Here is a 13,251-nt window from a genome sequence, read left to right on the forward strand (position 1 = left end):
GATAGTGTTTGTAAAGGAGAGTAAGGCAGTGGTGGTGCTATGGTTTGGTTGGAAACCATGCTGAGTACTGGAAAGGAGGTTGTTAGTAAGGAGGTAGTGTGAGACCTGAGAGTGTATGCATCTCTCTAGTATTTTGGAGAATGGAGAGAGAATAGCTATGGGGCGGTAATTGGTTAGTTCTGCAGAGGGTCCACCTTTGTGGAGGGGAATTATATGTGAGACTTTCCACAATGTGGGAACGTAACTTTCTGACAGAGATTGGTTAATCAAGATGGATACTGGGTAGGCCAGAGCATCAGCTGCGATTTGTAGGTATTCACTTGGGAGGTTGTCTGCTGCTAATTTGGTGGGTTTAAGTTTAGTTAAGAGTTTTTATGTTGGAGGTAGGTACAGGAGAAAAAGAGAAGGCAGTGGGGAGATTACTAGTTGAAGGTGTGGGTTGGAGTGGAGGGGGGTTGTGTTGTTTAGCTAGTGATAGTATGGTTTGGGTGAAGTGTGTGTTGAATGAGGTAGCAATATTTTCTGAGGAGTGAGGGATGTTAGGAGGAGGGGTACTGACTTTACCTGGGTGGAGGATGGAGTTTATGGAGGACCAGAATTGTTTGGGCCTGTGTTGTGAGGAGTCTAGGGCAGACTGGTAGTATTGGAATTTGTCCCGTTTTATTAGCTTTTTGACTCTATTGCATAGTTCTAGGAATTTCTGTCTAGCTGCAGGGGTTTTGGTTTTGCACCAGTGCTCCCAGGCTTTATCCCTGTTTTTCATTTCTGACTTAGTGGTTTTCTGTAGCCATGGGGAGGGTTGTGCTTTAGTTCTGGAAAATCTTATGGGGGCATGGTAACCCTCCAGTAGAGCTCTTTTGAGTGTGTACCTTTAACCCCTAGTGTTGATGACTTCATCATAAAAAAAAATTATATCACCTTATTTTTTATTTATACCCATTGACAGAGGTCATATATCAATACAATTGTGTTTGCTATCATGTATGCTTCAAGATAAAATTTTCCAATACCTTATATGTAACATGGTTTTGGAATTATTAATGCAAATATGAACAGGCAATATTTGACGCCTAGAGGAGCAGTAGGGTATAACTGCAGAAACGCCTGGAGACGTCACTCGGCTGTAATGAGTTATGTTCAGGAAGGTAGTATTAAAAGATTCAACTGCGTCATCTAGACTGAGGTACTTTAGAGCATGCCAGTTACATTCTTTGAGGGATGAGATGAATGTGAGTGGGTTAAAGTTTATTTTTTTTACGTATTTGACGATAGATGACAGGTTTAGCTTGGTACAGGTATTTTTTGAGTAGGAATGTTGGGGAGTGATCACTGAGGCTATCTGATAAGCAGCCTGTTATATATGACTGGGGGTTCTTACTGACTAGTATCCAATCCAGGGTAGAGTGCTTGCTGGAGTTTTTATTTATCCTTGTTGGTGACTGGACTAGTTGGGTGAAGCCATGAAGGTGTACATGATGGGTTGGATTATTCTCAGAACAGGATTGCCAGTCAATATTGAAATCACCTAAGATGATAGTTTCTTGGGGGAGATGGTGGGTAGACCAGCTGAGGAGGTTTTCTAGTGGAGGGATGTTTTGGCCAGGTGGGAAGTAGCATCCAATTATGTTGATGGTTTTGTTTCGGTTAATTTTGAGGTTGGTATATATTATTTCTTCATTGCCTATTTGTGGAGCTGATGATTTTAAGATCTGGATGTTTAGATGTTGTTTAAATATTATAGCTAAACCACCTCCTTTTTTGTTTAGCCGGTCTACTCTTAATATGCCGTAACCTGTAGGGAGTATTTGCTCACTGGTAATGTGAGGTTTTAGCCAGGTTTCTGTCAGGACGACTATATCTGGGGAGTATAAGTCTATGGTGGCATGGAGTTCATGGACTTTGTTGGATATACTTCTAATATTTAGGCTTAGTAGAAGGAAGTCACTTGGCTTTCTATTGGCTGTAATATGGGAGAAGTTGTGATTTCTAGTCTGATTATGAGGATTGGGCTTGGAGATGGTAGGGCCAGGGTTGGGGTGGATGTCTCCACTTAGGGCTAGTTTTGATATGCATGAGATTATTAGTTTTCTCAGTCTTTGAATGTGTTTGTTTATAAGGGAAATTTTATGATTGTTCTCTGTGGGTAATAGGTATGATGGGAGGGTTACTATGTTAAGTTGTAGGGATGCTTTACGTTTGAGTAATATAGTTGGTAGGATATGTGGGGGGTGCATAGGGATGGTTCTTGAGCTGGTGGGAGGGGAGCTGAGTATGGGTGAGACATGGGTGGTGGTGTGAGTAGTAGTACAGTGGTAGTGGTTGAGTGGGGGAATGATGGAGCTTTGGTAGGATGTAAGATATGCAAGGAGAGTGCATGCAGTGAGCAGTTGAATACCTAAGAGTGGTGTTAGGTCTAGAAAAGAAGAGTACAGAGAGGAGTAAGCACTTTTGAGATGGTAAATATATATTATAAAGATTATAAAAAACACACTGAGCAAATAGCTACCACATGCAATGTCCTGAACCACTACTTAGTATATGCAGATACTGAGCCAATTGGAAGAACATTAGAAAACAAAAACCCAGACAGTTATGCAGCCACAGATAAAAATATAGCGAGCAGCAATCTGTCGTGGTTCTCTAATGTGATTCTATCCACCAGTAACAGCACAAACTTATAGAAATAATTTAGACACTAGTATGAGCTGTCTACACACAACACAATTACATGAATAACATTAGTGAACAAGGTGCAGCTATGCAAATAGACCATACAAACTATTATATTAGAAACAACTTGGTGCATACAAAAATGCTAGCATGCCATAGTAACATCAATAATAAAGCATAAAACATATTAGATGTCTAACACAATTCAACATAAACATATACAGTTGTAAAATGTCTAATACAATTCAACATAAATAGGCATTTACAGTTGTAAAACACTTACTGGAGAGACACTGAGCCTTCATGGGGCCTGTAGCAGAGTGGATTGTAGTTTTACAAATGGTGCCTGCCACAGGTAATATTTATTAACTCTGGGATTGTCTTAAGGTAACAAACAGGGAAGGGGAGGGGTAGAACAAGGGTGTGAGCAGGCAGTTCTTTGTACTGCTGCTAATGAGCCAAAGCAAGACAAGTATGTGTTAAGAACAATCACAACTGGCCAAGGACTGCTCTGAAACTGTAAGTCTTGTCTTAATTTCTCAGGTGGAAAACCAGGATAACCTTGTATCAGTAGGCTACTGTGGTATAGTTTAAATAAACAAACACACAGTATTGATCAGTTATGGATACTATTTGCTAACAGAAGGGAATAAGAGAAAGTGGAAGATGTGTGTGGTGGTGGTGGTGGTGGTGGGGGGGTGGCTGCTTACAGCCAAAGCACAGTGCTCTCCAGGGGAAAATGAAGATTGGCTCAAACAGTTAGACACATACTCAAAGTTAACTGTAGCTGTTTGCAGACAGTTCAGACCCGGACTGCACTTTTTTTATAGGAATGTTAAAGGTGGTACCGCAGTTGAATACCTAAGAGTGGTGTTAGGTTCAAAGTTAACTGTAGCTGTTTGCAGACAGTTCAGACCCGGACTGCACTTTTTTTATAGGAATGTTAAAGGTGGTACGCAGTTGAATACCTAAGAGTGGTGTTAGGTTCAAAGTTAACTGTAGCTGTTTGCAGACAGTTCAGACCCGGACTGCACTTTTTTTATAGGAATGTTAAAGGTGGTACCGCAGTTGAATACCTAAGAGTGGTGTTAGGTTCAAAGTTAACTGTAGCTGTTTGCAGACAGTTCAGACCCGGACTGCACTTTTTTTATAGGAATGTTAAAGGTGGTACCGCAGTTGAATACCTAAGAGTGGTGTTAGGTTCAAAGTTAACTGTAGCTGTTTGCAGACAGTTCAGACCCGGACTGCACTTTTCTTATAGGAATGTTAAAGGTGGTACCGCAGTTGAATACCTAAGAGTGGTGTTAGGTTCAAAGTTAGCTGTAGATTAAACAGTTTTCTTTAAACTCATACAGCTCATATACACTACACCTTTATAATTGATAGTACCAGTTACACAGACTTAACACAGTCCTGCTATTTGTTTCTTGACTAGAATACTCCAGAAACCCACAGGTAACCCCACTGTTATCTATCTGCTCGTGTTACTCACAGTTCAGCAGTTTTTCCATTAGTGTCGCTCCTTCCTAGTCTCTTTCCTGCTAACTCTTATTGTAGACTTTTTGTTCTAGTCAAAGCACATTTACAGAAGAGATCTTTCCACTCTAATCCTTTTGACTTAGGCACGTTATGCCGCTTTTCAGTATTCAGCTCAGGCCGTTGATCCATCCTCCTTTCCGTCACACGTGTCAAAAGGATACCATACAGTAGCTTCACTGCAGACTTGTAAGAACCTGTAAGTTTTTAACTGCAGGATCCATTTCAGGCTCACTTGCAGACATCATCCTCATTCTGTCTTGGACTCTATCCATTACTATGCCTTACTATATCAAAACATATATGGGAGTAGTTAATGTTATTCACTTGGCATATTGCTGAAGGCTGCTTATGAGGGTGTAATTTATTAAGGATGCAAGTTATCATGATGTGCCATTATTGAGGCTGAACTTCTTTTTTAAACATATTTGTTAAATCCCTTTTTGAATAATGACGTAGATACATTTATATTAATACAAAACATACCGTGGTAATATTTTCATCAGTATTTTCATGTAGCGTGCATGTTTTCTTTTTAATAATTCACTGAAAAAGTCCGTAAGAGTGAGTCAAAGCAAATAAGAGGTTGATGCCTTATACTCAAAGTCAAAGTAAACTCTTATGGACTTTTTCAGTGTATTCATTTTGAAGAGTGGGCATTTTTCATCTTTGCTGCATTTTTATAATTTGATTCTTTTTAATAATTATCATTTACTCCAATATTAAATAAATCGCTCAATTCCTGCCTTTCCTTAAACCTCACTCTTCCTGCTGAATATTACTCTACATGTATTGGTCTCACAAATTTAATTTATTTCTATGTAATTTGCTTTCTCTTTTGTTTATTTCTGTGTAATTTGCTCCTTCTCTTTTGTTTATTTCTGTGTAATTTGCTCCTTCGCTTTTGTTTATTTCTGTGTAATTTGCTTTCTCTTTTGTTTATTTCTGTGTAATTTGCTCCTTCTCTTTTGTTTATTTCTGTGTAATTTGCTCCTTCGCTTTTGTTTATTTCTGTGTAATTTGCTTTCTCTTTTGTTTATTTCTGTGTAATTTGCTCCTTCTCTTTTGTTTATTTCTGTGTAATTTGCTTTCTCTTTTGTTTATTTCTGTATAATTTGCTCCTTTCCTTTTCTAAAGAGCCCAACTCCAGTGATTTTATTGTGTTTACAATATTCAGTACTTTGATTACAGATTATTTCGATTTTCATTTCCATTTTCTAGTATTTGATTTTTAGCAACATAGCATAAAATCCAAAATCAAAATTTGAAAAAATCCTACTCAGAGTGCTGACAGAAAGAAATAATGCCAAAAATCATTCCTAGGTAATCCAATGTCCTAGTTCAAGAGAATTGTTTCCTTAGTTACAATCATTTGCTACCTCATTTCTGACAAAATACTGTAGGGAATTTTTAAACTCTGCTAACTCATTACATTCCCAAAATATATATTCCCAGTTAACTCTTTCTTCCCCATCATACCTTCAACATTTGCCGTCTACCTGAGGAAAAATTCTTTGAAGTCTGCTTGGGATATAGAAATACCTATGCAAACACTTTCAAGCAAAAAAAATCCAAAGCCCTCCAGACTTTGTAACATACTTGGGAGCCATACAGGTGTCCTCCCATTGTTCCTTTGTAAATTGCCTTCCCAGTCTCTTTTTCCCAATCTTGTCTAACATCTTCTACTTCATTCTTCTAGTTATCATGTAGTATTATCCCTCTTTTAACTGCAGTTTCTGTTACAGACACAACTAAAAACTCTATCCCAGCTTGTCGTTCACTTAGCACTCCTGTATGCCTTTCATTTTGCCAATACTCTACTGTCAATCCATGGTAGGGAAGACAGTCTTTAAGTTACAGGAGGGTGGACTTCTTGATAACAGAATATGAACTGAGTATAGGAGTTTTAGATTTGAATGACTGTATGTGGTCTATGGGATGTTAGCAGAATACACTTCTGTCTAAAGTGATATAATTTTGGAGTTAATATATGTAAGTAACGAGGATGTGCGGGCAAAGCCCACCTTAAAGATATAAGGATATAGACCCACATACAAAAGCTTATGTAAATGTTTGTTCTATTATGTTTTAGTGCCATTAGTAATACTTTGATATACACTGTATGCAAGAAAATATCCCTTAATACATCTGCATTTTACTGATTTGTGGCCTTGATTTTTTGTTTAGAATTAAAAAGATGCAGTTTGACAGATGGAATATTCCAGAAGAATGCTCTTTTTCTCATGTTTTCTCTACTGTTAGCTGTTTTGCTTTTGAGATTGTCTGAGAGCTTGCCTTTCTCTGCTAATGTGCAGTCTTGAACTTGGTATATATAGTGAACATGAGGTGTGGAGGGTGCAAGGAGGATTGCCCACCAACAAAATATTGTTTTTTGTTTTTTTTTTTTTTTTTGGGGGGGGGTTGATAGTTTGCTCTTTTTAGACTCAATCAAAAAAAGATTGCTGTTTTTGTATGCATTGTTTGGAGTACTTGAAATTTGATGATAGCCTCGTATATATGTGTGTGTTTGTGTGTGCATCTCTCTCTCTCTCTCTTTATATATATATATATATATATATATATATATATATATATATATATATATATATATAAACTGACTAATGACTGTAAAGGAAGGATAACAATTAGTAAAAAGGATTCTGCTTTGGTATGTAACACACTGGTGACAGGGAATGAAGATATCTGTCTATCAGAAAACCCTCAGTCTACAGAAAAAGGCATCACCTTTCCAATGGAAAAGTTAGAAAAAAGAGGCAAGGGGCAGGTGAAAAGGAAGAAATCAAAACTGAACTTGGAAGGATTGAAGAACATTACTGTAAGAAAAAAGAAGAGAAAGACAGATGTTGATTACATGGCTCAAGCTATGGATTTACAATGCCAGCTGGATGAGAATTTAATACACAATGAAAACAGTGAAATTAATAAGACTAATAGTGATGAAGATCTATCCTTCGTAGCAATTGATACAGCAGAAACGACTGTATTAGAAGCTGAAGATTCTTCAGAGATGGTCAGCAAAGATATTCTTGTAATTGGAGATTCAGTTATTAGAGGAACTGATACTTATATTTGCAGAGATGATAATGAACATCGAGTAGTGTTATGCTTGCCAGGAGCAAAAATAGAAGCTGTGAAACAAGCCTTGGGATGCCTAAATGTAAGGAAGTATGGATCTCTTTTTATTCATGTTGGTACAAATGATGTCACCAACAAAGATTCTCTGACTGTTAGTCGGGAACTGACAGCCCTCCTAGATAGTATAGCTTGTACTGGTGTTAGGACATAGTTTTCACAAATCACCTATAGAAAGGATAGTCAGGTCACTGTGAATGAAAATATTTTTTGGATAAACACCTACATGGAAAAATATCCTGCTTTAAAAAATGAAAATGTGTAGAGCATCCAAGCCTTGTTTTGGGCACATGTATTCAGACAGGATGGTGTGCATTTGTCTAGATCAGGGAAGAGAATTTTTACAGCAGATATCTTGCAATATTTGACAAACACTAGCCAGGATTTCTGCCAGGTCAAAAATGTAACAGTTCACAGATAGCAACATTTGATGCATCTCTGATGGCTGTTAATGCTAGGAGCATTAATAATAAAGTTTTTTTATTAGAAAATTTGCTACGTTCCCACAAGATTGCTGTTGTTATTGTTTGTGAAACATGGTTAAAGAACAATGACTGGAAACCAGTTCTGACAGGGTATAAATGTTTTTACTGTAACAGACATTCTAACAAAAAACAGGTGGAGGTGTTATGATAGGGATTAAAGATAGCTATGACACCTGTGATTATTACATGTTCACTGATAACACCAATACTATAGACTGTGTAACTGTAACAATAAAGACAGCCCTGGAACATATAACAATTTTTGGAGTGTATAGAACACCAAAGTCAAGTGCAGATGACCTAGAGGAATTCATACATTTCTTACATGAAACACAGGAGGGAAGAATAATAATAGCTGGGGACTTAAATTTAACAGAAACAGACTGGAATAATATTGATTCAACAACATTAGTAAAGAAATTATTCACAGAGTATATTCAAGAACAACAAATGCTTCAGATTGTAAAAAAAACCCCACCCAGGGACGGACTATACTAGATATTGTTTGTGTTCCCCAAGAAACTGGTGTAACTTCATGTCAAGTTTTACCACCATTAATGGGCAGTGATCATGGGGTTATTAAGATTAATTTGTTACTAGATAATTCTGCCAAACTGAAATCTAAGTCAATGCATAGAAGGTTAATTACAGATTATAGGGAAGCAAAACAGTTACTGTATAAAACTAACTGGAGTGAGGTGTTCAGTGGAAAAACTGCAGATGGAATGTGGAAAGTTTTGAAAGAGAAATTGTTTGAGTGCAAAACGTCAAAAACATGTTTAACATCAGGATCTAGGCATGCAACATCAGGGGGTTATATTTCCATCAGAAAAAGATGCCTGATTAAGGTGAGAGACAAAAAATATAAGAAATGGAAGAGAGGTCGAACTACAACTTTGAAAACTGAAATAAACAAGCTGGACAAACAGATTAAGCATAGTGTTAGACAAGATCAAGAAAATTTTGAAGAAAATGTATATAAAGATATTGAGCATAATAGGAAACCTTTTTATAGATACATAAGATGTGAAAGGAGTAAATATACACAAATTGATAAACTGTGTGCAGATTCTAAAATTCATTCACAGACACAACAGATTATAGCTATATTTACAAAATCTTATGCAAAACAGTTTGGCTCCACAAAGGGGGTGGTAAGTTGTCCTAGTGACATTCAGCTAACCCCAGATAGTGGAATCAAATTAGATTATATTAAAAAAGAACTGTGCAAACTGGATCCAAACAAAGTGCAGGGAGGAGATGGAATAAGTAACAATGACCTGAGAACACTTCAGCAAGAACTTACACTACCATTATAACTATTATTCACTAGGTCATATAAATATGGGGATATTCCTCAAGATTGGAGACATGCACTTATTAAACCTGTCTTTAAGGGAAAGGGGGTAGGACAAACCCAGAATCATATAGACCCTTAAGTCTACTTTCATGTTGTGGAAAAATAATGGAGAAGGTAATACTGGATAAGTTATTGTCAGAACTGGATAGGTTGGGATTTGAAACCATATATCAGCATGCATATGTTGAAAATATATCTATTACCACCTGAAACATGATGTTCTATAACAATATAATAACAGCTATGAATGAAAAATTGTGATGTGATGTGATTTATATAGAATTAACTTCAGCATTTGTCAGGGTCATACACAAAACACTGATCAATAAATTAGTACAACTAGGTATTGATGTACTGTTGATAAGATGGATAGCTGCATGGCTTACAAATAGGACATGGCAAGTATCACACACCAACTGGACAGGCAAAATCCTTGGTTACAGTCAGGGTGTCCCACAGGGCTCTGTACTAGGTCCTTACTTGTTTAGATTGTATCTTTCAGACCTTTCTTTTTCATCTGAGGTGTTCTACAGTCTATATGCTGACAACCTGAAATTGGGTAAACTGATTACAAGTGTTACAGATAAGGCATGTCTACAAAATAATTTGACTAAATTGACCATTTGGGCACAGAAGAATAATATGTTGATAAATACATCAAAAACTAAGAGATTTGGGAGACATAAACTGAAAAGTGAATATTTAATACAGCACACAGTGATTGAAACTGTAGACTCATTTAAGGACTTGGGGATATGGGTAGATTCAGCTATGAGTTTTTCTAATCATATCAACCAATTGGCTATAATAGTTATAGAACTATATGTTGTATAAAAAGATTTATAAAGTCTAGGAAATCAAACATAATAAAGTCATTGTTTGTTAGTTACATTAGACCCAGACTTGAGTATGGAATAACAATATGGAAACCCTACAGGAAAACAAGCATGAATAAACTGGAAAGAGTACAGTGGAAATATACCAAGGGCATCAATGGATGTGAAAATCTAAGTTATTATGAAAGACTAAAATATCTGAACTTGTACAGTGTCTCTTATAGATATTTAAGGGGAGATCTTATTTAGGTATATAGGGCATTTAGGGACAACTACCTCTGAGAATGTTTGGGGTTATCAAAAAGTACTAGAAAATCATCAAATAAGCTATGTAGAAGAATGAGAAGTGTACTAATTGGCTCTCTGACAGAGTAGCTGATGCTTGGAACAGACTACTAAATTACATTAAATCAAGTACTAGTTTAGATATTTTTAAGAACAGCCTGGACATTTATTATGGGAACAAGTGTTTTGGTATATTGGCAAGCTAAAAGGACATTAATGCCCATGCATGTATGTATGTATGTAACTGTTGCTTACATCAAGGTACAGTGGGGATAAGGGAATATTCTCTTTTTCCCACTGTAGTGCGATCTCAGAGTGAGAATATTAAAGTGGGGGGACATGGGGTTGCAGGGGTGAGTAGTCTTTTATTTTTTAATATTTTTTTTTTGTGAAAGTGCATTTTCGATAAATGCACTTTTGCGAAAGTGTGTTCGGTGGTTTACGTTTTGGTGAAACATGTTCGATGGAGAGTCCTATATCCATATATATATATATATATATATATATATATATATATATATATATATATATATATATACAAGTCTGTGACAGGCATTCGAATGCCTGTCATACAACTGAAACAGTTTGAATCACAAAGATTCAAATGTATTCTACTTTAATCACAAAGATTCAAAAAAAAATCTATGTTTTGCAGGGGGCAAGCCCCTGCACCCCCACTTCCCGTACTAATTGTTTATACCAGCTCTGAGATTGCACTGAGGTGGGGAAAGGGCAAATTCCCCAACCCAATCCCCAATGTACTGCAATCTCAAACTGGAAAAAAGTCAGTAAATGTGATCGGCTGATTTTCTTCAACTTTACCAGCTTTTTTCTGTTTGGAAAGTTGCTGCTTCAAATTGTTGTAGGAAACCTGTGTGTGCATGTATATATATATATATAGATAATATAAAGATACACACACACACACACACACACACACACACACACATATATATATATATATATATATATATATATATATATGAAGTAAGAAGCTGAGATCCCTCATAAAATCCTCCAAAGCTAGTTACTATAATAAAATTGCCAAAGATTCCAAAGACAACCACAAGGCATTCTATAGCTATGTCAAGAATCTAAACAAGTCTCAGATCTGCTCTGAGCTACAACAGAATGGCATTAAATATACTGATCCCAAGGATATTGCCAATATCCTGGAAGATCGATTCAGTGCAAACATCACCCCCCTCTGACCCCTAAGGGGCCCATCTCAATACCGAACAATTGACAAATTCCAGTAATAACAGCCACACAGGTATAAAATGCACTCTCAAAGCTAAGAATACAGCATCCATGGGATCAGATGACATCCCAGACTGTGTACTACATGAACTACAAAATGTACTGACACCTCACCTAAGTGTCATGTTTAATCATAGCCTCACCTCAGGCTTCATGCTCACTGAGTGGTGCACAGCTACAATTATCCCACTACACAAGGGGGGATCCACCTTGGATCCCGGGAACTACCGCCACATAGTCTGACAAGCCTAATCTGCAAGGCCATGGAACGTATTATCATGGAACTTATAAACAAAGACAATGGCACCCTTCAAACACTGGACCCATGCAGCTTGGGTTCGTGAAGGACCAATCTTGTCTCCTGAACCTGATTGACTTCTTTGAATCAGTCTCCAGGGCTGTGGATAAGGGTAAAGTGGTCCACACAGCCTATCTGGACCTCAACAAGGCCTTCAACACCATCCCCCACTCTGGAATCACAGATAAACTTACTAAGCTGGGCATTAATCCCTACGTCACTCGATGGGTTGCCAACTGGCTTACTGACAGAACCCACACTGTAAAAGTAGCTGACTCCAAATCCAGCTCCAGACAAGTGACAAGTGGAGTACCTCAGGGTTCAGTCCTGGGACCGCTCTTGTTTGGCATCTACTTCTCTGAAGTACAGGCCAACACTAAGGGACTCTGTCTAACAAAGTTCACAGATGACTGCAAACTGGGAGCCATTATTGAATCCCCAAATGATGTGGATATTCTACAAAAGGGCCTTACATAAACATATGCTTGGTGCCAGAGCCATGGGCTCAAGCTCAATACCAAGAAATGTATATTTATCCCCTTTGGGAAAAAACATGTATCCGTGAATTACCATATAGGTGGCAGTACACTAAACACCAAAAGTGTGATAAGTGACTTAGGGACACAGGTGGACAGTGGTCTCACCTTCGATAACCACATCGCCACAACAGTCAGGAAATCCTTCTATGTGGCACACCTCATCACTAAGGGCTTTTCATCCAGAAAAAAGGATGTCATTGTCCCACTGTACTCATCCCTCATTTATCCCATTATAGAATACAACACCCCATTTGGTATGTACCTTTCAAGACATCTGCAACAACTGGAAAGGCCGCAGATATACCTCACTAAAAGAATCACAGGCCTAAAGCAGATGCCCTATTCTGACCGTCTAAAAAAACTGCACCTATTCTCTGTCGCATATTGTCTACTCAGAGGTGATCTCTGCTTAACATACAAGGCCATGTCAAACCCAGAGCTGTTGGACATGCTACACTTAAATAAATCCCAATCCCTCAGAGACACACGCTGCTGGGATCTAAACCTTGTCATCACAATGAACAAAACATGCTGGAGGGATAGGTTCCTGACCCAGAGACTCCCCAGACTCTGGAATAGACTGCCCATACATGTCAAGCAGAACGCCTCTTTGGTCCTCTTCAAAAGGAACCTTGATGATTGGATGGGAGATAGGAAATTCACCCCGGGGATCATGTCAGTCGCCCTGCTAGACAGGGGTCCAGGGAAGTAAATACTGTGGGAAGAAATAGCCAGGGAATTGTTATGGCTAGGCTTGTATAGGCCCTAGGGCCAATAGCCTAGTACGAACCTATGAACCTATATATATATATATATATATATATATATA

Source organism: Protopterus annectens, chromosome 1.part2 (assembly GCF_019279795.1).
Source record: "Protopterus annectens isolate FY-2018-M chromosome 1.part2, PAN1.0, whole genome shotgun sequence".
NCBI lineage: Eukaryota > Metazoa > Chordata > Ceratodontiformes > Protopteridae > Protopterus > Protopterus annectens.